Below are 27,660 nucleotides of genomic sequence, written 5' to 3'. Positions count from 1 at the left end.
ATTCATTGTCAGTTGGAGTAAACAACCTTGGTGCGCACGTGCCTGCTACTTTTCTATCCCTTACTCTCTGCCTCTCCCGTGGCATCATATGGGCTGACAAGCAGGAGCCAGTCAGGAGATGACACGTCCGAGGCGGGGACTGCTGAGCTATATAAGGGTTGGGCTTTTCGCTCCCCGGGTCTCCACTCTGTAAGCTTATGCTCTCCCTCTCAAGACGCATTAAAGCTGTTCTGCAGAAGGATCCTAAGTGTGCCGCGTCGTTCTTGCTGGCGAGACGGTAGCGCGGGACATCTGGTGCCGAAACCCGGGAACTCAGACCTCATCATCGTCAGCACCATCGGAGACCCCTTGGATTCAAGGAGGATTCAGAACTGCAGGTAACTACGCTCGGAGAGGTATGCTATTCTGGGACTTTGGACTGGAGCCTGTGTTACAATCGTTACATCGTTACTTTTGTTTCATTCGAGCCGCAGGTGTTTATTTTTATCATGGCTCCTCTCAATCCCTCTAGCATGTCAGAAACCAAGCGTAGTGTAGTGAGAGGTTAGGTGCACGTAAAAAGAAACCGGTTGTAACTAAGAAAGATAACCCCCCCCGGTAAATTTAAGGATAAGGGGGAGCCCTTACAGTCCTCAAGAGGGACATTAGAAGATAAACAAAAAAGGGGAGAAGGATTATACCCTTTTCAGGAACTGGAAGCTTGCACAAATGCAAGTCACACATACTACAGGCCTGCCCTACAATCCTCAGGGACAAGGCATCGTGGAGCGAGCACATCGCACACTTAAGTCTTACCTAATAAAACAAAAAGGCGGAATTATGAAGGAGTTGCCCCCAACACCAAGAGTGGCTATTGCCATGGCATTGTTTACTATGAATTTTTAAAAATCTGGATGATAAGGGTCAAAATGCAGCAACAAGGCATTGCTCGGATCCGCAAAGACCCAAAGAATTTGTAAAATGGAAAGATGTGCTAACTAATGAATGGAAAGGCCCGGATCCTATTCTAATAAGATCCAGGGGAGCTGTTTGTGTTTTTCCACAGAATGAAGAAAATCCCTTTTGGGTCCCAGAACGACTCACCAGAACCATTATGGAGCAAAAGGAGGGAGAGACATATTCCCGTGACAAAGAGGAACAACTTGACATTGATGGCACTAATTGCAATGAATTGGACCTATGAATTTGAGCAGATGCTTCGCGAATTGAGGGTCGCCATTGTTCAGATTAATTCTACCCGCCTTGACCTGTCCTTCATGGAGGGATTGTCTTCGTGGATTTCTTCAGCTGTTTAATATTTCAAAGAATGGGTGAGGGTGGGATTGTTTGGAGCAGTCCTATGCTGCGGAATAGTGTTTATTCTCTGGCTGGTCTGCAAGCTCAGAACCCAAAACAAAAGAGATAAGGTGGTCATAGCACAAGCACTGACTGCGCTCAAGCAAGGGGCGTCAACCGATATCTGGTTGACTATGCTTAAGCAATAGGCTGCTGACTGAACAGCTCCTGCACACCCGGAACTTAGGTTCATTGCACAGGGTAGAGTGTTTAGTCTGGCCTCCCAAGAGGGGTGTTGAGCAAAGGCATCGCACAGAGAGATATTTTCCTCTGAGAGACATGTTGTCCTGCATAAGGGTTACCTGCTGTATTTTTTCCCTTTTCCCAAAAAAAGGCAGAGGACAGGTCGGAAGCATCCCGGATTTTGATGAATCTAGGGATAGGTTTCGTACACGTCTCACTAATTTTGTTCTTTGGGAAGTTCAACCACTGTCTCTACCCTCTTATGTCCTGGGAGAGCCTGTTTGCTATTAAAACAAAAAGGGGGGGAGATGTGGGGAGCCACCCCCACATTCTCCGTTACAAGATGGCGCCGACATTCATTGTCAGTTGGAGTAAACAACCTTGGTGCGCACGTGCCTGCTACTTTTCTATCCCTTACTCTCTGCCTCTCCCCTGGCGTCATATGGGCTGACAAGCAGGAGCCAGTCAGGAGATGACACGTCCGAGGCGGGGACTGCTGAGCTATATAAGGGTTGGGCTTTTCGCTCCCCGGGTCTCCATTCTGTAAGCTTATGCTCTCCCTCTCAAGACGCATTAAAGCTGTTCTGCAGAAGGATCCTAAGTGTGCCGCGTCGTTCTTGCTGGCGAGACGGTAGCGCGGGACAGTAGATCAGTATTTATTCCAGGTATACAAATGGACTTCAGACTCCCATCCAACAATGAGAGATGCACTCTCACCTTGAACTCTTGGGGCCCTGGATGAAATGACAGACTATGGACATCCCCGTGGAGGGCCTCACCCTCCCTAGGGAAATGAGGGGATATTGGAGGGGGGTTGGTGGGAAGGCATGAGAGGAGGGGAAGGAAAGGGAGAGGGACCTGGAATTGACATGTGAAGCCACTTTGTTTCTAATTTAAATTTAAATTTAAAAATAAAAAATATAAAAAAAGAATGGGGGTAGGAATGGAAGAGATCTTGAAGAAATACCTTCCTAAATCTGTAATGAAAACTTCCAACCTACAAAATGTCCTAAATAAGGACACATGAGAAAACAACAAAGAAAATCCTAATAAAAAATCAAGAAGACCTTAAAGCACATAAGAATATATAAAAATGAATGCATCTCTATTGAGAGATTTTAGTGCTAGCTCAATGACTGGTAGGAAATTATACCATAATAATTAAGATTGTATATTATTTACTATCTATTTTCAACCATTTTGACCAGTTATACAACCCTTCATCCAACAACAGAATGCACATTCATTTTAAGTGGTCACAAAATTTTGCCAAGTTGAATAAAACACCTCTCATATACTTAAAAAGACTTAAATCACAATCTTTTTCTAAACACAATGCAATTAGCTTGAGAATCAATAATAGAGCAGTGTTAGGTGAATTTCTAAACATTTAGTAACCAAATCACACATATCAAATTAACCTATTGATCTAGATCCTTGGGGGGATCATCCAGAATCTCTCTGTCCTGCATTACTCCATGACAAAACCATAAAAACATTGTAAGGAAATAAAGCTACATTCCTACATAGTTCGTGAATATACATGCCAGGATTTTAAGCAAGGTTTTTCCAAGTAAAATCCACCAAAATATTTGAAAAGGCTTTTTATTGTATCAAGCAGAGTTTTAAAATGTCCTTAAAAATCTCATCAGCTACTGTGTTACATCCATATCCTATGTAATCTCTCCTGCCTGAGTGTCAAGAACACTTTAAATTAATTGACCAATCAAAGTGTGGATGAGGTGGTGGTGACCTGGAATTCTTCACATTAGTAGTAGAAAATAATGCAAATGTGAAAACAGGCTTGCAATTCCTTACATGAGTAAATATGCACCAGACATAAAACCAGGCTGTTTAACTCTCAGATGTTTACTGGAGAAAGGGTTGCTCTTTCCCAAGCAGGAGATGTACCCCAGTGTCGACACAGCTCTATTTTTTTAAACAACCAAACACTTACCTGGATCCAAATGCTCATCACAGGTGAATCCGTGAACAAACAAATGGAGGTATAAGGCTATGCCACACAGCAATGAAAGAATGAATGTCTGATACGCAGCACAGCATCCAGGTTTCGAAATATTATGCTAGATGAAAGAAACCAGACCAAACTAAACGCATATGTGGCATAACTCCATTTATATGAAATGTCAGGAATCGCAAGCCAGTATTCATCAACAGAGGACAGATCAGCAGTCCCTGAGAGCGGTAATGAGAGATGAACTCATAAAAGGATGCAGGGGAAAGCGTTTGGGGTGGTGGACATGCTCATCGATGCAGCAGGGGTGATATTTCCGTGTGTATATACATATACATACACTCACCAAATCGTGTATTTATCAAATCCACGAGGTCTCCACCCTACACAAAGAACTATGGCAGTTGAGGAAAGCTGGGAGCCAGAGGAGTGCTCTTCCCCAGGACTGTCTAGTGCCAGTCAACCATGAAAACCTACATGCAAGTAAGATTTTACAGACTGAACAGGTAGTATTTAGGAATATGTGTTATATACATACATTTATGCATGCAATCACCACTAGTGAAAAAAAAGAGGTCATGAATTTGAATGAGAGTGGTGAGTGATATATAGGAAGAGATGAAGGGAGGAAAGAGAATGGAAAGATAACATAATAATCTCAGAATAAAATTAAAACATGTACAGCTTATTGCATGTCAATTATATCTCAATAATTCTCTTTTTATTTTAAAGAAATCAAGCAATGAGGAATATTTTAGGTACTGATCTGGAAGGCATATCAGGAATCTAAAGTAAAACGTTTAAACACGATAACGCAAATATATTACCTGTAGCATGAGAAATAAAATAAATAAAGTACCTCGCTGGGAGACCCCTAAGTCTATAATTTCTTCACCATTTTAATGTTTGATCTCCAAGTACTATTTTAAAATGGTCTAGTCAATAATAAGTGACAATCTCAATGTCCATCAACTCCAGGGTATAGTAGTGAAATGTGGTATAATCTTTCAATGCATGCTCTTTTAGAAGTAAATGTATGAAGTTTTACTACATGCTACAACAAAGATGAACCTTGGATCACTTCACTAAAGTACCTCCAACCCCATAGACTCTAATTCCTTTAATGTGAATGGTCCAAGAGAGATAAATCCACAGAAACAGAGATCAGAGACTTCCAAATGCTTGGGTAAGGGGGTTGTAATAACTGCTAAGTATCTCAAGTTGCCTTTCAGAGAGATAAAAAAAATGTTCTAAAGTTAAGATGTGTTTCTGATTATTACACATCCCTGTTACTGAAAACCATTGACGTGTGTGTTTTTAAATGCTGAATGTTAACCTAACTGGTATGTTCGGCAAAGCTGCTAAAATAATACTTTTATAGTCATTGAACTCGTTCCATTCGCAAGCTCCGTGTATGTTATCCTTTTATTTGACATTGTTTAGCAGCCATACATTGAGGGCAGCCAACACTGAAGTCCCTTTGTGCCAGACACAAATCAATAATCTATTCTACGTCTCTATATCCAGATGCACATGTGCCATGAGCGGTCTCACTGAAAGCCACAACTGGCAGGCACACAAAGGGTCATGGATGTCCATCCATGTTTCCACATGTCCTTTCATAGATGTGTCTACCTCTCTCCGGAGATCCACTTTGTCACAGATTGGCTCTGACCAGTTGGTGAACTCAGCAATTCTTCCCATAGGAGCTCCCACTGACAGGTGTAAAACAAACAAATGCTGAATGAACTTTGGGATGTATAGGGGTCACGTTAGGGTTCATTTAAGTATATTTAAACAGATCAATTAATGAGGCAGGCTTAATATCATGTGACTTAACAATTAGATGTCCAATAGACTTTCCAAGACGGTGTGATGACACAGAAGATTTGAAGCCCTCCATCCAGATGGGTGGTCTGGGGGATGAGAGCGGTTGTGCAGAGAAAATGACAGAAGCAAAAGAAAGAGCTTGAAGGTAGATAAACCAGTGGGGGACGGCAAAAGTTACAGAATTAGGTCAACGGGGTGTCAGCATTTCAGTACAAAAAAATGTACAAATTAGGAGCTTAGAAATAACTTAACTTGATTAAATTAAAAGTCTACAGGATAAGACCACACAGTGAGCGAAAAATAAACCCACGTCTAATTATTGTTCTTTCAAATTATTTAGAGAATCATTATAATTGGAAACAAAAATTCCACGGTGACAGAGGTGACAGGCTGCCACCCTGATACAAAACCACGGGGTTAAATAGAGCTTCTGTTTCCCTCTGCACTCAAAAGCTAATCTGGAGGCCACACCCCCAGCTGCATGGAGTTTATGAACAAAGCAGGAAAAGGCGGAGGATAAAGGCGGTCACTCACTCTACCTGAAGTTAATAAAGAATAAGGAGCGGACCATGTTCCCCCACAGCTACACATCTCATCCCCGCACAAACCATACTACAACTACTTTTCTAAGTTCTTCTTTTTTTTTTTTCACTTAAGCACCTAGTGAAAGCCATGCCATTATCCTGCTTTAAAATGAGCAGCAAACAAAAGAGAAAAAAAAAGCATCCTAAGTATTTTTAAAGGCCTGGGTTATGCCTATTTCTGATTCAACTTCCTTTGCTTTCTTTACACAAATATGAGAATTAAGAAACTTATTTACATGCAAGGATGAAGAAAGGAAACATTGAGAACTTCCTCCTAGGATATAAACAGAAAGAAAACCCCTCCCTCCCTGACTTCCAGAGCCCTAGGAGGACAATGAGCATATTGTGAAATCTGTAGAAAAGTAACTGATGTTTCTGAAACACAGAAAAATCTGCAGGCGTAGACTCTTCATGACTCCATTGTTGCCTAAGTATGTCCTCTAGCACTGGCTGCATGAATAATCACCAGCTTTAAGAAAAATAAGTTAATGGAGTTGTAAATTTTTTTGTAATAAAGGTACCAGAAAGCCTACAGCTATGTGGTTGGAAAAGCTTCAATGAAGCCTTTTTGCAGATTTTTTCCTACCCAGAGCCCCTCTGAGTCTAAAATCGGTCATTTGCTGAACAGAACCAGGGGAGGATAGTTGACAAGCTGTCTCCAGAAGGAGTCTGTCTCTAAGCTCGAAGGCCACCACGTACAAACACTTTTCAAAGAGTCAACAACTGTCAGTACTTTTCTCAAAAGGCCAGCTAAACTCAAGAGCCCCAGGGTTCAGGGCTCCTGACCAATCCCACTGGTGCCCAGAGAATTGGAGTCTATACCAAATGCTTTGCCTCTCATGGTGTTCCCAGAGTCTGGCTGAGAAGAAAAAAAGAAAATGCATCAAAAAACTTGAAATTCCTCAAGGACTAAGGCTGCCTTTGGGGTAGGAAGGAAGGAGCAGACTGACGGAAGAATTTCAACCTGGTTCTGTACAAATAAATCCCATCAAGGGGAGGAGAGGGGTGGAGAGGGGTGGGGAGGAGAAGGGTGGAGAGGAGTGGAGAGGGCAGGGGAGGGGAGGGAAAGACAGAAACATGGCTTGAAAACACAGAAGTAAGGAAGATGGCAATACCCTTTAGAAGGTTGTGGTACAGGACTCAGGTCCTACCCTCTTCTTTCTCCTTTTTGTCCTAGCCTACGACCCCAACCCAACCATGCAGAAGACTTTGAAATTGGCATGAGTGATTGTTGGGATGGGGACGCTTTTTCTTTGACTGGTCAGACAAATTAATAAGAAAAAAAAATCTTAGACCTGCACCAGAGTTCACTTGGGAACACTGTCAAGGCTTCCTAGTGGGAAAAAGCACCCATAAAGTCAGCCAACAGACCCAGAACTAGAGAAAAAAAAAGTTTTCTCGGCAGCTTTCCTGAAATGCTCTAGAATGTGGCCATATGTTGGTTATAGATGGTCTTTATATTCTGTTTTGATTTTTGCTGTGGGTCTTGATTTCTGCTGTTGTTTACAAATCCTGGGGGGTGGAACCCAGGGTCTTGCCCATGCTAGGGAGGCTAGGGAGGCATTTTACTACTAAGCTGTATCCCCAGACTATAAATTTTTGGAAGTTATTTACAAGTTGACTAATTTGGCTATTCTTCAAAAAAGATTTTCACAAAGTTTTGGATAAACATATTCAATCATTATATAAACATAACCCAGTTACAGAGGGGAAAAAGTGAGTATGCCTTTTAAAAAGGTGTGTGTGTGTGTGTGTGTGTGTGTGTGTGTGTGTGGTGTGTGTGTATGTGTGTGTGTGGTGTGTATGTTGTGTGTGTGCGTGCGTGTGCTGGCTGGGGAGGTAGCTGTGTGTAAGCCCACATGCATGAGGTTGCCTGAAGCCTAGAGGAGGATGTTGGATCCCTTGGAGCTGGAGTTACAGGCAGCTGTGAACAGCCCAAGCAGCAAGTGCTCTTAACTGCTAAGCCATCTCTCCACCTACTCTGGGTGGGCATTTTAGTATTTACTTTCTGATTATGTTCAGTGGAGCACGCAGTGAAGAAGGATGGAGTTCATCCTCTCCCCCTCCCACAGCAGGCACCCTGGAGAAGCTCTAAGAGTTGTGTCTGCTCTGAGCCCCTCTCCAGCACTGTCTTGGGAAACAGGAACCATCAGACCCACGGGAGCAGCAACAAAGGCTGCGTGAGAATAACGGGGTGCTCCAATTCTCTGTGAAACGAGCGGTGATGAGCATGGATTGCAAATGGATGGAAGCTTTGCCATGGAGAGTAGAGGAAGCCCAGAGTGAATGTGCAAGGAACAGATGAAGTCCTGAGTGGCATGTAATATTGACAAGAATAAATACTTCAGACCCACAGGAATTGTCAAAGCCTTCCCTGGACGGGGCTGGGAGAATTAGCAAAGCCTTCCTCTGGTCCATGTACAAATGTTGACAGAGTATACAGAAAGCGTGGACTGACCACAGCTTCCTCCTCCCAGATGTTTACAGCCTGACACTCAACTCCTGAGGAGACTAGCTCGCCCTTCCCCCTTGTGCTAGACATACTAAATGCACTGGGCTTCCAGATTGTTGCAGCCAGTGCCTCTCTATCGGAGCGCTATTCCAACTTTCCTGTACATGTCTGCCCTTCCTTCATTCTCTTGTCACCCCAGCCTAGATTTCCAGGACCAAGTTGTGCCAGACTGGGTACTTTACACAGAGGGTTTTAGAAACTGCATAAAGGAAAAGCCCAAAAATGGATCACGAGTGACCTGGCTGAGATGGATGAGGAGAGGGCGGGTGCTGCAGGGAGACCTCCAGTCAGATAATTCGTGAGCCTGACTCTGCCTACTTTCCCATCCCATGGAGTCACAGTAGCACAGAGGCAATTTTGATTGACAGGCAGTGCTGCTACTTGCTGGTGTTAAAGTTCATGAGAACTGGAGCAATGTGCTGGGCTCTCAGGAGTGGAGACAGGTGGCATATGTTAATCGTCTCTCAATACCCATATACTAAGGAGGTTACCTGGGAAGTCAGGAAGTTCCTTCCCTGGGTGGCACCTGGAAGGAAGGTTCTACAGTCCCTCCAGAGAGCAAACGGGCTCAGGCTCACAGTTGCTGCACCTAGGAATTGTCCAAGGTGACTTTGTCCCTGTTCTTGAGGACGTGGGTCATAAGGCGAGCTCTGCTTCCATCCCACACAATGGGTTTGCTACCTACCCATCATTTTGTTTTCCTCCCCAACATCGCAAATCACAGGAGTCATTTCTGTTTCTATAAATCACTTAGAACATGCGCTTCTCACCCGATCGGGCTGAGCACAAAGAACCAGGGTGTTCTCAGGCAGTTTAGCCAACAGCCAAGCTCTTGTCATCCAGCCTGCAATACATTTGATAGTGATAGCAAGGAAAAGAGTACTACAGCAAGACCCTCATTGTTCCATAGAGAAACCTTAGAGGTGAATGCTTCTGTTATTATACCAGTGGATTCTGAGTTTCGTTTAAGCAGATAGCTGCTAGATTTGCCGTACCGCGTGGGAATACACACCTCATGGAGAAGATGCACAGGGATGTGTGGGTTAATACATTGCAATGATCAATAAATTGTCTCCCTAGGAGAAAACCCCATTTTTTTTCTTCCCCCTAAATGGCAGCCTCTAACTCGGAACTCCCAGCCGAGTTCACTGGCAGCGACCTTAGTCTCCACTCTAAGTTACTCCTGGTTTCCCCTCACTGGGATTTGCCCAGACTCCAGGTCTCTCTCCAGGAGCTGAGCTCTGGAAGCCACTTTTGAAGAGGACTATCAGTTCCCTCCTGTTATCACTCCCTCAACAGCTGCCTCACTCTGCCTGGCCCCTGGGATCTCTCAGCTTTTCTCGCTCTGTAACAAGTCACTGGAGAGTCTGGGAGTTGTTAAGTCCAGCAGCAATCTTCAGAATGTACCAGGTGCTCATCTCACCCCAGGCGCTAGGCCCATGAGCCCTGCCTAGGCAAATCCTGCATTTTTGTATACTTCTGGTCTCCCTTGGTTCTAGAAATTATTTCCCCTGCAATTCTCCGATTAAGAATATTTCCTTGATGTGCCAAGATAGAAAAGGTTGTTAGATTTAATGTCTTTGTTTAAGGCATTCATTCTTGTGAGACAGGAATAAAATGGAACATTTTTAAAAAAAAAAATCCAAAGCTCCTGGCCTTAAGGGCATGGAGAAAGCGTCCCACACATAGAAATTATGAGCTCTCACTCTGCTCCTGTTTTGTATTCGCAGGCTCTCCGACTTGGCATGAATGAGAATTGAAGTTCCTGCCTTGTCCCCTGAGGTATGTCTTGGCATTTATTTATTTACTTGCTGTGGCTGACAGACATCTTTTTTCCTTCACTTTATGTGTATGAGTGCTCTGCCTGCACGTATACCCAGGCACCCTCTGCCTGTTGTGCTCAAAGCAGCCAGAAAAGGGTGTTAGATGCCTAAAACTGGAGTTACAGACGGTTGCGAACTGCTCTGTGGGTGCTGGGACTCAAACCTGGGTCCTCTGGAAAAGCAGCCAGTTCTCATAACCACTGAGCCACCTCTCCAGCACCTTGACTGACATTTTCATTAAAAAACTTCTTACTAGGACTTATGTTTTGTGCCATTTAAAGCAAGCCTCCTTAAACTCTTTCTACTCCTGACTCTTTTACACTTTAGTTTCATGCAACCCAAGAGCGGTGGTTTGAGGAGAAATGTCCACCACCGGCTCATATGTTAAAATGCTTGGTCATTAGGGAGTGGCAGGTTTTGACAGGGATTAGGAGGAAGTTTGTCACTGGGGGTAGACGTTGGGGTTTCAAATGTTCAAGCCCGACCCAGTGTCCCTCTCTCCTTGCTGCCTGTGGATCCCAATGTGGAACACTCAGCTACCTGTCCAGCACCATGTCTGCCTATAGGTTGTCATGTTTCCTGTCATGCTGATAATGACTAGACCTTTAAATGTGAGCCAGCCCCAATTAAGTGCTGTCTTTTATAAGAGCTGCTGTGTTGTCTTTTCACAGCAATAGAATACTAACGAAGATATCATGTATGTGAGTAATAACAGACATGCAAATCAATCACTTCCCAAAAATTAGCCTTAAGTTCATTTTAAAACAATTCCATAGCATACATATGATTTTCTGCCTATTAAGAAAGATAAAAGGAAATTTGCATGCAATAAATATATGAAAAAATCATTTAATAAATAAATGCTTGTTTATTTTTACAGAAATAATTAAACTCAGCATATTTATTCGATATTATAAAATGAAGAGCATCCTCGAGCATCCTCTCCATATTCTGTGGTTAACTGATATTTTGATCCTATAATTGCCAATGTTGAGAAGTCGTCTTTGCATAAATGTGTTGCACAAAGTGGCAGAAATATATTTACGACCACTTCCTAAATTGTTAGAAATGCATGAATGAGAATTGAAGCTCCCAGGAAAAATTCAGATAGCATTTTTCGTTTTGTTTTAATGTAATTCAAGTCAGCAACCCTAACTGAACATTTTTTTAAATCAAACATTCTATACTAATATAATCCAAAGATGCACTAATTTGACACTAACATGTTAAGGCATCAGTCCCAGTGTGCAAGTCTTGAAAACATTGGTCAGCATTGCTTGGTATGGTTCCACGAGCAGTGGAGAGTATTCATGTTGGGTATTCAGAACCAAGGCTGTAGTGAACTTTCATGGTGTAAAATGGGTGGGCCCCACCAGAAATACATCAGATTTATCCTGGGTTGATTTTGAATTTGTTTGTTCGCTGCACATTCAGCAACCTTTTATTACTACCAACGATTTTACCCCGTGTGCTTTCAGTTGCATGACCACAAATGGAGTGGCAACCCCCAGTGTGCAAAACTGGACCTTCAAGGGGATGGAAAGAAATTTCTAAAAAATAAAATCAGCATAAACTAAAGAAATACTGAACATAGAAAACTTGTGCAAAGCTGTTGCTTATGATGAAGTGTTTCCATCCTTACAACTTAATGATCTGCTCGTAATTCTAGACATAAAACACAGGCTTACAACGCTGATTCAAAGCTGGCCAGTGGCAAGAGACTTCTGCAAACAATTAAGAGAGGAAATTGGGAGATCAAAGATGAGGAGGGAAACGTGTGGCAGTGGTATGCTTGTGAAGGTGGTCTTCCGAGTGGAGAGAGGGTGAGATGTCCTACTATACAGGGTAGGAAGGAACAAAGATGGAAAGTCAGAGAAACTGCTCTGGGAATTCCCACCCCAAGCCCAGCTGCCCTAATAAACACAACAAGCGGCATAGGAAGGAACAAACCCTCATTTCAGTTCAGATAAAGGGAGGTGGGACTAAACAGTCAGCATTGCTGCAGACACACAGTACAGGAAACCTGAAACTCGTGGGAGAGCCCCGATAGGAAAGCTGGATGCAACATGGGAGGAGCCCAGACAGGAAAACCAGATGCATCATGGGAGGAGGCCAGACTGGAAAGCCAGATGAACCATGGGAGAATCCCAGACAGGAAAGCTAGGTACATGTCTTAGTATTCCAAATAGAACTAATTGTGAGAGCATCACATCTAAAAAGATTGAACCAAGCTAAATGAAATATTCATTGTGTGTTTGTTTTGAATAGATAGCTTTGTAACTAGTACATTAAAATGCCTCCACCACTGTTTTGCAATTCTGCTCAGAAAAAAAAGATTCATGGAAAAAGATTTGGTATTTCCAAGAAAGAAAGAACATAAGCAATTAGAGTAATATTAGTTATACAGCTTTATTGTGGAATAAATTAAAAATTGCTTAATTTTTAAAACAAATTCTTATAATTCTATACTGTTTTAAGATAACGTAACTTTTGAAATTATCAAATAAGATAACAAAATTTGAAATAATGTTTACCTATGGTAAATGTTGTAGTTTAAAAGCATCTGAACTATTTTTTCAAAATTACTTCATTGCTACTACACAAGAATAAATCAAACCACAAGAACATATATACTTTTTCCATTTCCTTCTAGCTTGCTTTAAATAAATACGTTAAAGAATTTGGAGCTAAAGAGATGGCTCAGTGGTTAGGAATAAAGTTCGGTTCCCAGAACCCACATCAGCGGGTTCATAACTGTCTTTGACTCCAGGGGATCTGACACCCTCTTCTGGTCTCCAGAAGCACCTGCACCCACACGCACACATCCACAGCACAAGTGCGCACGTGTGCAGACACACACACACATACACACACACACACTACTGAAAAATAAGACTTTTCTAAAACAGAGATAGATTTAAGAAATGCAAATGCATATGTAAACTAAGAGAGGACAATTCATAAACTCATAATGAGACTGGCACACGCTTCCCCCAAAGAACTTCAAATTCATGCAAACATTGGGCATCTCAATTGGATCATGAACATATGAATGTTTTTGCACAAACACATCAGCAAACCTGCCACACTGTTAGGACACATCATGAAAATTTAGGAGAAAATGTGGAGTTTGGAGTCCAGATTCCCAGATCAGTGATTGGGTAACCTCTCTGGAAGTAGAGAGACATCGGTTGCAATAGCCCTGAGTTCAGATTACAACTTGTTCCTTCTCATTCAAGAATGGTCTTAAATCTGAGATCTATCTGAGGTCACTTATGATAGCATCTAGCATGAGCTGTGTTTTGTGGGGGCTGTTGTTGTTGTTTGCTTTGTTTAAGACAAGGGCAAAGAACAGCTCTGGTAACCCAGGGTAGAAACCGGGCATCTCATGGCAAATCAATAAGGAGGAGGTGGCGCTAGGAATCAGTGAAGACTTGAAGGGAGGATTCTGAACAGCAGCACAGCACCAAGGATTCTGGAGGGCTATTTCTGAGCTAAGTGAAGGCAACCACGGGGTCATTGCTTCATTTCTTAAGCAGCTGACTTTGGTTTGAGTCTTCTGAACAGAGCATGTCAGAGTCACTCACGGTGAAACTCAACTGGAGCAGAGGGGAAGGCTGAGTCTCTGAGAGCGTTATACATACTTGAATGATTTCAAGAATCATTAACTTGCCTATAAAATGAGCCTCCGTATTAAATATGTGCCTGGAAGCAATGTGTGGGACCAAATGCCGATGTAATCTAATGAACTCAAGTTACACAAGAAAATACCCTTCGTGATTCTTCTCCATTTATGTGTTCAAACACTCAAGAGAGGCTTGCAGGGGGGCCTGTGGATGCCAGGGAAGGCACATTCTACAAACGAGGGAAGACTTTGTTCCCTGTTCCTTTTCATTCAGAGCCTTTCATGAACTGTGAATTCCCTCTAAGAGCACCTATCAGCATGAATAAACTGATAAAAGCAAACGCGCGAAATGCCTTTCACTTAGCTAACAGGCATGACTCCAGACCCTGGAGCTCCCACTGCTTTTATCTGAAACCCTACCCCACCATGAGAGTAAACAGGACTTGACAGGAAGGCCCAGTCCTGGAAGTTACAAGATCCTTGGACTATTGTGGAGCCATGGTTAATGGCCAGCTTTGTCAGGCATAATCCATTCCCGTGCAGTCTCTTGGATCACCCTGTGACTGTGGTACTCCATTTTACACAAAAAAAGTCAGATTAATAAATCCACTCGGCCTTCCCAGAGCGTCCATTTATACACTGGTGCCTTCAGCAACTGCCACCCAGGGAAACACTAGGGTGACAAAGCGAGAGTCCACACCTCCAAAGACCAGTAAAGATGTCAATGCCAGCAGCCAAGTTTATAAAAATAAGGAGGGAGAGTGATAGAGCTGTGGAGTATTGATTAACTCACGGCACCTTGGTATCTCAATCACTGAGAGCAAAGGCAAGACCTTGAAGTAGACCAGCACAGGGCTTCTCAGCGGGCATATCTGGAAGCCCGAGCACACAGAACACATTCTCCCAAGTATAACTGTACTCCCTTCCTAACTGTCACCTGTGTATTCCGAAGAAAGCTTCCAAAATGTCAAAGGATCTGTTCCAAAAATAAATTAGAAACTAGTAGTCAAGAACAAGTCCATTGGAATCCACATACGTGTCAGAATCTTGATTTTAAAAAGAAAAAAAAAAAGCAATGAAAAAAACGATGCTGAGAATTCAGCAATAATGAGCATGCATGCTGGCACATCACCTGTGGGCTCACCTGTGGGCATAGCTGGGGATGACCTCCTGCCTCTATTTCCTGAGCATGGGGAGCACGGCTGTTCACCACCATTCCCTGGGCACTGGGAACTAAACACAGTGCTTTGGGCATGGCTGGCAGGCCTCCTTCCACTGAGTTACATCCCCAGTTCCTTAGATCTTCAAATAAGGCAAGGATCAGAGAAATTACTCAATAACGGAGAAAAAGTATAAAAAAAGAGCCACACAAAATAATTTAGGTGGGGAGACAAATAATGTAGAAATTACCAAAGTAGGAACAGAGGTGTCTTAGTTGGGGTGCCTATTGCTGTGACAGAACACCCTGACCAAAAGGCAAGCTAGGGAGGAAAGGGTTTTATTAGGCTCACACTTCAGCATTGTTGTTCATCACTGAAGGAAGTCAGGACAGGAACTCAAGCAGGACAGGATCCTGGAGTCAGGAGCTGATGCAGAGGCCACGGAGGGTTGTTGCTTACTGGCTTGTTTCCCCTGGCTTGCTCAGCCTGGCTTCTTATAGAACCCAGGACCACAAACCCAGGGATGGCACCACCCACCGTGGTGTGGATCTTCCCCCACTGATGACTAACTGGGAAAATGGATGTCAAGGGAGCATTTCCTCAGCTGAGGCTTCCTCCTCTGATGACTCCAGCTTTCCTCAAGCTAGCACACAAAGCCAGCCAGTACAAGAGGAATACTAAAAAAAAAATCACCAGACCCTAACACCGGCTCTTCAAGAATGCTGACCTAACCTTCCAGAGAAAACAGTAATCACAAAAAAGCGGGTGCCAACATGAATGTAAAGGCAAGGAATGGAGAGATTGGCATCACCAGAGAATACGAGGTGGCAGAAAAGAGAGCACTTTGAGTGAGCTTATGTCCTTAGATTAAGACAATAGACCAATGAGTTCAAAAAAAAAAGAGTTTCAAAACATATGCCTGGAGAAATAGAAAGAATAAAATAAATAATAAATATGTTAGCTAATTTTCTTTCATAAAAAAGCTTCTACTCTTTCAGCCAGAAGAGCATCTGGACTTGAATGGGTTTGTAAGACATTCCCATGTCATCACACTTATATATGGATGCATCCAAAGAGAAAAAGAACAGTTCCCAGGGCATAGTACCAGGTTTGTGCAGGACAGGGTGTGACAAAAATCCAGAACAATGTCACTTAGGAGCAGAGACCCAAAATCCAAAACTCTCAACAGAGAATTGGAAGGTCCAAGATATCTTGTTTTTTGTTTGTTTGTTTTTAATGTAGACAGCAAGCAACAAAGTTGTGTTAATTCTGGGAACACAAAAGGGAGAAACTTCACTGATAAAACCCTGTGGTTCCTCAAATGAAGATATCAGAGAAAAAGCCTGCATTCATCACATTAGGTAAAGATTTAATTTACTACTTAACAAAGCATCTATTCATAACAACGAAAGTTTCACCATAAGTGCAAGAATACCTCTTTTCATCTGCAGCAAGATAGACACACACATGCAAGGCCTGGTGCGTGAGATCTCTAATATATACTTTGAAACATTTTATTTAAAACTGACCTCCAATAAAATTAAGATTTCTGTACACCAAACAACAGCACAGAGTAAGAGACACACATGAGCAAGACATGTTAGAGCACAGACAACAAAAAAGCAGTTTGTGAGAGAATGTGCCTCACCCCAGTGGGCTGCTAGAACAAAATACCTTAGCTTGGTAAGCTACTACTGATTTTAAAAAGCAGGGGGTTAGGGTAACTTTAAAAATAGCATGAAGAGAAGTCACCCCATACAACAGAACTCACATAGGTTTATCGGAAGAGGAGGGAGAAGGGGCAGAAAGGGGGGCAGAGACTGGTCCCTTGGAACAAGAGCGGTTGAAGAGAAAGGGAAAGAGGAAGAGAAGGAGAGATGGGGGAGGAAGAGAGGAGAGAGGAGAGAGAGAGAGAGAGAGAGAGAGAGAGAGAGAGAGAGAGAGAGAGAGAGAGAGAGAGAGATGAGAAGTGGGCAGAGCTTTTAAAAAGGGAACCTAGTGCAAGTGCCCAGGAGATGCTCTTAGTGGCTGCAGCTGAGGGCATATCCTGTAAGAACCCCAAGGGCAAGCCAGTACAGATGCCTGAATACTAAAACTGTCCATAGTTCTGAAGGCTGGGATCTTCTAGACCAAGGTCCCCAAAGATTCCTTGTCTGGTGAGGGTCTCATCTCTGCCTCAAAGATGACTTCTTCTCACATCTACCTCAAAAGATGAAAAGAGCAAACCATGCTCCATGTTTCTCAAGCCTGATTTCAGGAGCAAACATTCCATGCTAGTGGGTTCTAGTTGTGAATGGTCACCTCTCAAAGGCTCTCTGCCTTTAACACTTATTTCATTCAGGATTAAATTTCTATATGAATCCTGTAAGGATTCAGGACTACAGTAGAGTCACAGGTATTGTCAGAATTGAAATATTGGCAATGAACACAAACAGCCATCCACACCAATGGCTCAAGACCAGGCAAAATCTTCTCCACTTCAGTTTTAACTATAGCACTGTAAAGTACATCCAAACTAAGATGTAAGCATAAACAGTTTTATGCTTCAGATCGCAAGCGTCATAATGTTTGAGGAGTGGGAGTTTTGCTTATGGGCCAGCAGGAACACCAGCACAGCGCAGTGGCTACACTTGGGATTAGAACAAGCACCTTGGAACTCAATGAATTCAGTTTTTACATGCCTTACTACAACTTGAGGAACCCCTTGTACATGGATATAAAGAATATGCAAATAATCTCTATAATGGTCCGTGATGTCCTGGGAGTGGGGGGTGGAGAAATCCGCAAATGTTCTAAACAAGGAAATGAATGACCTGTGATGTATTGATGAGATAAGAAGAAACGGCAATTCTTTCTTAGATAGTTTTTCTCACCCTGAGAACATTGGCCCAGCCTGCAGGTATCTGGAGAGTTCTCCAGGGTCTCTGTGGGCTACGCCCAGCACCATTGGCCAGAATCTATACTTCTTATATGTCTTAACAATGTATAAGAACTATCCTAGCATTACTTAGTACCTCCTTTGTTAGTTTTCCTCTCCAGTCTGTGCAGGTAAGTTACTAAATGCTAGGAACAGGAATGAAACACTCTTTGGCCTTAGTTTCCTGGAGTTCACACATAAGCATCCTATGTATACATTCACATTCTTGTGAGTACATACATGTGTGTATGTACTTTTATACATGTACATGCTCGTGCTAATACATACACATACATGATTAAAGCGAGTTTTCCTTTCAATGTCCTGGTGTTCCATGATCTGACTGGAATGCTAGCATGATTTGCATACTTTGTCCTTCTATTCTACCACACCCCCTTTCAGGATAATGATCCGGGCTCCAACCAGTAATACAACAAAGGTGTCTTCACAAACTGTGGGTCGCCTCAGTCATCCTCTCGGAAGACACATAAGAGCTTAAAGTAAGACAACGTAAATTCTGGATGCCTTTTTATAATACTCAGGCCTACGGTGGAGAGCACGGCTTCTTTTAGCTCAGTCTTTAGAGTTGCCCCTGAGCTCCCACCCTTTGAGTGGATTCCAGGGTGATCAGTTCAGGTAGCAAAACTGGTTCATGCAGGTGATCAGTTCAGGTAGCAAACCGGCTCATGCAGATCTGAACAGAGTATCCATCCTTCTGCTGGGCAAAATATGCGATCAGCCCGGAAGTGATTCATAGCAGACCCTGTTCTAGTTTGCTTTTCTGGTGCTGACATAAAAAGCCCCAACCAAAAGCAGCTTAGGGAAGAAAAGGGTTTCTTTCAGCTTGGAGGCTACAGTCTATCATCAAGGGGCATCAGGATTAGAGCAAAAGGGAAGGTCTGCTGCTGCCCGGAGCATGGCCTCTAACTAAGCAAATCCCGGCCAAGGGAGTACAGCGGGAGCCACGGAGTAATGTGTGTTGCTGACTCACTCACAGACCCATGTTTAGTTAGCTTTCTTATGCCACCCAGGGCTACCACCTGACGATTGGTGCCACCAACGTGGACTGGACCCTCTTACATCAGCTAACAATCAAGGTGAAGCCCATACAGGGACGCCTCCAGGCAGATTATGATCTGGGCAATCTCTCCATTGAGACTCCCTCCTCATAAGACTCTAGGCTTTGTCAAGTTGACAGATAAAGCTAACTGGGACAGATCTCATTTACATAAGTAATGCTTTGAAAAACATGTATGATGCCCTATTGTAGAGAGAAGCCTTTTCCTTGTCTGCCACTTTGGTTTTTTCCCCACCAGTTGCCTGGGCTCTGACGCATTGTAGTCCCCAAATAACACACAAGACACTGTATTAATTATGAAGCTGTTGGCCTTGCTTGTTTCTTACTGGCTAGCTTTCACTTAAGTATTTATCCCATAATTGTTAATCTAAGTATTTCTCTTACCGGAGAAAAGTTCCGGACATCTTATTTCTCTGGCGGGCTACATCATGACTCCCTGTGTTTCTCTTACCCAGAGTCCTCCTGGACTCCTAATCCCACCTATCTTGCTTCCCTATTGGCCAACAGTGCTTTATTGACATATACACAGGACTTCCCTAACACCCTACGTAAAAAGACTAAATAATAAATTATAATAACGAGCAACGTGTGCTTCTAATTTAGATCCTAGGTATCCACACGCACGTATCTACATACTCTGAAATATGAAGGCGACAGCAGTTACAGACACTGTCAGACATGGGTGTGCGGTGTTAATCTCAAATCCTATGAGTGTTGTTGCTGTCTCTAACTTTAATGAGCACACCTCTTGGCAAGATTACAAAGCCCAAACTGCAAATATCTCACAATTTGCCCAACAGTTTCATTCTTAGACTACCGGTTAAGCTCCAGTCACAAAAAGGAAATATTATACATTCAAGAGTAAAGAAATAAAAAGAAAGGAATACAGGGAGGAAGGAAAGAAGAGGGGTGTAGTCCTAATTCCCAAATATTGCAAGCAGGTTCTTAAAAAGAAAAACTAACAACAGACAAACCTGGGAGGTTATCCAATGAATTATTAGAAATTTTTGCAGGACTCGGCACAATTTTCTGTTGTGCAACCAAACCTGATGTTGGCAGGATGTGTTTTATCCTTGATCCTTATCCAATAATTACTGTGACCTGCCCCCCCCAGTTCAATGTAGGGACAAAAACCACCCCTGCAGACATCCCCTAGGAGGCAGTACTGCCCCACCAAGACCTGCTCTAAACAGCCTTGTGGGAAATGCAGCTCTTCGGCCCCAAGCTGCCTTGGACTTGAACCAATTGTCTCTTGCTCCTGGAATGTTGCAAGTGGATGTTTATTTCCATAGCTCTAAATCTCCCTTTACATACTATGTGTCCCTACCAGCCACCACCAGGCTGCTTAAATGAAATACCTGGAAATGTTGCAGGCTAACTCAAGTCACATTGATGACCTGGGTCCCCCAAAGTGAGAGTGCCTATCTATAGTCAGATACTGGCAAGTGCCCTGTGTCTAGGGTTTATCTCATAGGAGGTGAGGCGAGTTTGTAAATATTTAACCACACACACCTGATTTCTGTGAAGGAAACTTGGTAACTTCCTCTTTGTTTCTTTTTAGCATACCCAAGTCCTCTTGTCACTGATAACGTTGAGTGACACTGGCACTAAACACCCTACCTTCCTTTCTCAAGATTAGACTTGACAGCAGCATCCAAGGAGTAAAAGCGCCTGTTGCTTGATTTCTGAGGTTCCTGCTGCAATCTGCTTGTAAAACAACGCACATATACACGCACCGACACACATTATACAAACAAACATACACACGGGTAAAATATTTGGTAGCGTGGGGTTCATGCAGGCAGTACATTTTTAGAAAAGTGATACTGGAAAGACTTGCCAGTGTGTTAGCACTGGCCACAGTTGGGTCAGAAGAGGTAGGTCACCTGTGAATGAAGGGGATATCTCGTATGACTAAGCAGTGGGTTATCTCAGGATTCAAGGAAATGGAAATGCTTCTAGGACCTTTGCCCTCAAATTCACACCCTAAGCATGGTGATTCTGGACATATCCGCCCTTACCTTGAACTTTGGAATATGGTGGTATTGGAATATGGAGTCAGGCGTGGCAGAGGCACCTCCCAGGTTGGGGTGTGTACAAAAGATCAGTCAATCTAGGGAAAAGACTGGCTATATCAGGGGGATCCTAGTAGCCAGGTTGTTCAGTTGTCTACGGGCATTTTCTGGAGCTTCCAGAAATAGTCAAGAAATATTGTATATAAATTGTACAGTTTTGTGGACTGGTCAGATGGCTCAGCAGGTAAAGGCAGCTGCCATCAAAACTGAAAGCCAGAGTCCAATTCCAGAGACCCGTGTGGAAGAGAGAACCAGTTCCCCATAAGTTGTCCTTTGACATCTGCAAGAACATTGTGTGTGTGAGAGAGTGAGTGTGTGAGAGAGAGAGTGTGTGTGCGAGAGTGTGTGTGCGAGAGTGTGTGGATGAGTGTGTGGATGTGGATGTGAGAGTGTGTGTGTGTGTGTGTGTGTGTGTGTGTGTGTGCGCACGCGCTTTACAAACAAAAGTAAAACTGTGAATGTTTAGATGCTGACAACCCTTCAGACCCTTGGGTAGCCTTGCAAGTTTCTGAGATGAAGTATCCATTCCGGGGACCACTTTGATGTAATTCTGCTGTGCCTGTTAAACCAGTGTTCACAGACTTTAATGCACAGCATTGTTGTTGAGAAAAGGGCTGGAGGGACTGCTCAGTAGTGAGGAACACTGCCTGTTCTTGCAAAGGACCTGATTCAGTTCCCAGCACCAATGTAAGGGTCCCCAGTCATCTGTCACTCCAGATACAGGGGCTCTAATGCCCTTTTCTGACCTCTGTGGGTACCAGGCACACACATGGGAAACAGACACACATGCAGGAAAAACATTCGAACACACGAAATGAAATAAATGTCTTTTAAGATTGTCTCCGTTCATGAAGAAATTATTCACTTTTGCATAATCTAATCAGTTTGCATATCAATTCTATAGGAAAAAACCAGGTTTTATATATCCTCTAGCTACTCGTTTCAAATAGCTCTTAGGAATCTCTCCAAAAATGTATCTTTTAACATTGTTTAAATTAGATCTCAGGGTTTACAACATTGCTAGGAGAAGTAGCACATCACAGAAAGGAGAGTCAGCACACATTCAACTCACAATATATTATGAATTATTTTCATTTGTAATAAGGAAAACAACAAATCTGTTGCAGCCAGATTAGTTCACAGTGAATATAATGAGCTAGAGCCTTTACTGTTTTGAAGGGTGTATTAATTCAGGCGGGATAAACAGAGTAAGAGAATGTAAACATCAAGCCTCTGCTCTGTTCCTTTCTCTCCACAGAAAACCCACAAGGCTGACCTTCAGATTCTGTCTACATGACAGCAACATAATCTGCTGAAAAATGTCAAGCAACATTTCATTCCTGCTTAACCTAGGGCAAAACAATAGTTTATTTTTCTAGCTGTGCACTCATTCACTCACTAAAGAGATGAGCACTGACATTTTTCCCAAACAATAAAGTGGGGTGTGAAAAAGCAAGTCCTAGTCATCGCTGGGCCTGTGCTAGGAAAGAGGACAAATTATTACACTGGCCTTGAACCAAGATTTGGAAAGATTCTCCATGTCAGCCTCATGACGTCTCGACTCTAGATTCTACCCGGTCATTCCCCAAACTTGCCTATTCCCATGAAAAACATGCAAATCCTGCCAGTTATTTTCATGTAAGTGTTTGGATGAGTCACAATCTACTGAAGTGGAGATCTGAAGGAAAGCAAGAGAGTTCAGAAACTGATAGATTTTTAAGAGCAGCAGCAGGTCCTGACCCCAGCCAAGGGCACAGTAGGTTATAAACCTTTTTAGGATTGCCAAAGACAGGAGAGGAAGAGGGCTCACAACATCACTCACGGCTGTACTTCCAATATTTATATCACATTGTCTAGAATTCTGGCCCCAAGCTGGTTTTCATAGTTCACTAGAACCTCTATCTGTGACTTAAAGCACAATACTGAAGAATACAAACATCCCTGAGATTTGAAATGTCATAGGTGGCAGTCGTATTGGTCTAGCGTCACGGCCAGTATTAGAAACCATCCAAGTAGAAATGATGGTCATCTAAAGATTAAACCCTAAAAGTGACGCCAGAAAGACTGTCCTTACAGATGTAGCTGGGATCTGAACCTACCAATCATATGCAGCTTGTTAATATGCGTGATAATCAAGAACACTAATTGGTATGGATTTAGGATCTGTGTGCTTGTGAAGGACAGGGCAGGCAAGATATATTTGTGTGGTTAACACAGTGTTTGGCCAGTGGCCCCGGGAGTGGCCAGCCACATGATATTTGCATGTGAAGCTCGAAGAGCATGAAGAGCCGGAAGTTCTTTTCTATCCTTCCCAGCATCACGGAATTCCACAGGCCCTGGGACAGCTAGAACTTGGCTGCTAAGTATGATTTGCTGTCCAACTGTATGATGCCTCCATGCAATACTGTCATGGATATAAAACAAAGGTTTCTATTAGGTTCCAGACACAGACTCCCACGTGTGCCACCATTAAAGACTTCTTTGTAAAACTCCCTTATGGGCCACAGGGATGACTAAATCAGTAAAGGCACTTGCCACTCAGCCTGACTTCCTAAGTTACATCTCTAGGCTCTACGTGATGGAAGTCAGTTGTCCTCTGACCTCCAGATGAGCACCATGGCAGGTATACTTCTCACACACACACACACACACACACACACACACATGCACACACACAAAAATTAATTTTTAAATACTCTGTGGCACATATAAACAATGCAGCATAAGAGAAGGGTTCACTTTCATCTTCATAGTGATATTTTTTTATACACTAATCCCTCCATATTCTGTGGCCTGGAGAAAGTTTGTACAACTAAGAGAAACAAAAAGAAAAACTAACACATTCAGAGACAGGTAGTGAGCCAGGATTCAATTTAATAATTGGGAGCATTTTCCTAGTAAAGTACAGTTGACTAGTTGGTATTTTCCTTGGCCTGGCACAGAGGGATTGGGGTGGGGGGATCGTCCCAGGTTTGTGATGACAGCCTGTACAGGACCAGCTTAACAGAGACCTAGGGCATCATTCTCCGTAGACTTATGCTATTCTGCTTAAAATTTTTATGGATGTTCTTCTTTTATTAAAAAGAGAGAGAGAGAACGTAAAACTGAAAAAACACATAATTACACAACACTACAGTGAGTCGCTGCTCTCCCTGTCTAGGGGAAAGAGCAGACACATAACTGACAATGACACAAATCGATGAGGAAAGGGGCGTGGGGGACCATTGACCCAAAGGACTCACAGAAAGGGAGGGGCAACCATCCCCCACGATATTTCATGAAGACGGTTCTCAAGAGAAAGGAAACAGAAAGCCTGGGTGAGTCTGGAGTGAGATGACTGGGCCACCATAGGAAGACAGAGCTGGAGTGAGGGATCCAGTAAATCAGTGGAGACTGGGGATCTAGACAGAGATGTGTGGCTTGAGATTTCTGGTCTGTATTGATCCCATAGCTACTGGACAATGATGGACCTCCTATAGGAGAGGATAACGCAAGGTATACTTCCTGGGGTGGAGCAAGGATGCTCTGAGGTCAGCTAGGGGACAAGGAAAGGCAAGGCTGGGGTCTAGAAGCCCCTCCCCTTTCTTCCATCTCAGGCTCTTCACTCCAGCATCACTCACAGCCTTGTAGAGTCTTCGTAAGTATTTTATTGACTCTCGTCATGAACCCAAGTTGAAACATACCCCTCTCCTCCCTGTGGTTGTCGCATGGTACTTCAGCTCCTCCTCAGGCCGCTTTCTCAGGGGTTCCCCTTGGCCCCTGCCATGCTCCTTTGTAGCATGCCGTCAAAGAACCACGGCCCCTTCCTGAAAGTATTCCACAGTTGGAATTAGGATAAGGTTTACAAGAATAGGGCTGTGTGCATTTGGTTCTCCCATTTATGCCCAACCCATAGCTATAGAAGTATTCAATGCGCTTTGAGTAAACAGTGAGCAGACGAGTAGAGGCGGGATGGGGGGGGCGAACATCAAGGAAAACTTGTCTCTTATTAACGTGAGCTTGGCTTGGCCACTTAGGGAAAGCTTTCCCCTGCCCAGCTTCCTCTACCAGTAATAGACCAAGAGGCAGTGGCTCTTTATTGCCCTAGAGGAAGCTTGGCTGTGGGACAAGAGACACAGGGAGCCGTCACTGGCTGCTGTCTTTGCTACCCAGAATGAACCGTGCCAGCGTCAGGATGCCAGCTCTGATTAAATTCTTTTGATTCTGGGCTTCCCCCTGACAGAGATGGGGAAAGGGTGTTGGTTCATCCCACTTCTGTGGAAAGGGAAAATAAACACAGTTCTCATTTATTAGAGACCAGTATAAGAAGTAGCCCTTCAGAACTCTCTGACACGGCCTCATTACAACATAACAACGTGGTTGAGGAAGAACCCATCACTCTTTCCTACTTCATTTGGCTCCCACCGTGACCACACAGCTTTTCAAAAGCCCAGCGCTGTTTTCCAAAAATCCACTTGGAACTCCATCGTAGCCTCCTCCTCCCTCTCAACAGCTCCAACCCTCAGCTTGAGAATTAAGGCATGAAACACATGGAAATACAATGTTCCAATCCATCTAATTAATGCATTAAGTCCCTCATTTACATAGTACAAATTTCCCTTTATGCTTTCAGTTGCTTGGCAATCGCTTGCCTCAAGAAAATATATTAGCAGCTAAAACGCTGCTTAACAATAAGAGAAATAACAAAGACATCAGCCATCTTTCAAAAAGAATATTTCAGAAAGGAAGGGGAAAATGCATCACAGGGAGGATGTCAAATCTTTAAGGAGCTCAGGAACTGGTTTTGGAAACTGATGTAATATAGTGAGCAAAGTGGCATACGTTATTCTGGCAGGCAGAAGGGATGTCCATTTAAGTCTGTGGAGCAGATGCTGCCCCCAGATCTTCATAGCAGTTCCTCAAATACATCTGCTCGATGAAGGCCACAGGGAAGGAAGCCAGCCTCTGACTTCACAAGACAGGAGGGCACTCAGGGTGCCTGCGGCATCAGCCTCAAGAGCAGTATGGCTCTCCCTAGGACCTGTGTGCTCCCAAACATGGTTAAATAGTGAAGCAAGTTTGCAACCATGCTCCCACAAGGTCCTCTCAAGTCAAACTGCATCACTACAAACAGACAGATGGAAGGGCAACTTTGATCCTAAATTAATCCCAGCTTGGGTCAGAATACCACTCGCTCCTACAGGCCTTTGGGAGGCCCAGACTAGGTGGGAGTGAATCCACAGCAGTCTATGTACCTCCATGGGATTTTGCTTCCTCATAATTTGTGGAAAGGAGTGCACCAGAAGTCCAGAGTCCATGCCGAAGGGAAGGGACAACAGCAATTGCGAGGAACAGGCAGCAATCCTATCTCTTACCCCTGACAAGGCACTAAAGTAACTCTCAGGCTCAGAAAAAAAAACTAGAAAAGGCATTTCAAATTCAGATTGTGAGATGTTTCATGAACCCCTCAGAGAGCCACCTCAATGCTTACCTTAACTTCTTCCATGTAGCATCACAGATCAAAATACGTTTCCATAGTCTCCCTTCCAAATGGTGAGACTCTTTGCACTATTTAATATGTTTGTGTAATACATCAAAATAGTAAGAAAATGCATTAGCTATAAAATGCCTCTTCCAAAAGGACAACAGGGGTAAATATGGTCAAAATGCATTACATACACGTACAGAATTATCAATGAATAATTGTTTTTTAGCGCTTCATTTTGCTATGTAATAAACACTGAGAAGTCTGAATATTAGCTGCCCCCTTCCCACTCTTTTTTAAGATGAATTCGCTGAGCTTCAGAATGCTAAAACCATGACTTGTTGATGATCTCATGACAGACTGAGCACGGAGGCTCAACTTACAACCCCAGCATTCATGAGGGTGAAGCAGGAGGAGTGAGAACAGTTTAGGACCAATGTGAGGGCATAGCCTACACACACACACACACACACACACACACACACACACACACACACACACACATATCAAAACAAGAAATCCACTGAGTTGAAGCACATCCATAGTCCCCAATTCCAAACCCTAGCTCCAGAGGAGGAATACATTAGCACATCATATCAAATCATACTAAATGCAAACCACTTATACTTGTGGGACAGGACCAGATGCACAGCATATGAAAATCAGTGTACAGCGGCCTGATTTCCCATCGTCTCTCTGTATTGGAATGGACCCTTTCTCAGACAGTTGCTCTTTAGCAACTGCTATATTTCCAAATCCTGATTTAAAAACAAACAAGCAAACACATGAATATGAGAAGGGAGAGTAGAAAGAACTTGAGATGTCTCAATGAGAAAACAAATATATATATATAAACCAGGCCAAAACCAACAAACGCAACAAACTGGAAAGCATATTCCTAGCCAGGTTCTGATTTGCTACTCCAGTTTGAAGACATGTCATTCGAAGCCAATGTTCTGAGGCACTTTATAAATAGCCCTTTCTTCATGGGCTGAGGAGCATCTGCTGTCTAAGATGGCCTGGTTTTTTGGGACTGCTGTGAGGGACAGCTTCCAATTTCTAAGCCCAGGCAGCAAGCTGTGTGGGGACATGTTTCCCA

General features: G+C 43.3%; 1 long non-coding RNA gene across 1 annotated transcript in view; it reads left to right on the top strand.

Moving 5' to 3' along the window:
- Nucleotides 1-347: 347 nt before the first annotated feature.
- Nucleotides 348-27,660, top strand: part of LOC121135164 — a 42,295-nt gene continuing 14,982 nt past the window's right edge. Inside the window, exons 1-2 of the long non-coding RNA XR_005872372.1 lie at nucleotides 348-377; nucleotides 10,150-10,201. This is a non-coding gene — a long non-coding RNA (uncharacterized LOC121135164). The remainder of the gene's footprint in view (nucleotides 378-10,149; nucleotides 10,202-27,660) is intronic.

This window comes from Mesocricetus auratus, unplaced genomic scaffold (genome assembly GCF_017639785.1).
Source record: "Mesocricetus auratus isolate SY011 unplaced genomic scaffold, BCM_Maur_2.0 Super-Scaffold_100031, whole genome shotgun sequence".
In the NCBI taxonomy this organism is placed as follows: Eukaryota; Metazoa; Chordata; class Mammalia; order Rodentia; family Cricetidae; genus Mesocricetus; species Mesocricetus auratus.
The sequence above is the reverse complement of the archived record's forward strand: the minus strand, read 5'-3'. Positions and strand labels throughout refer to the sequence as shown.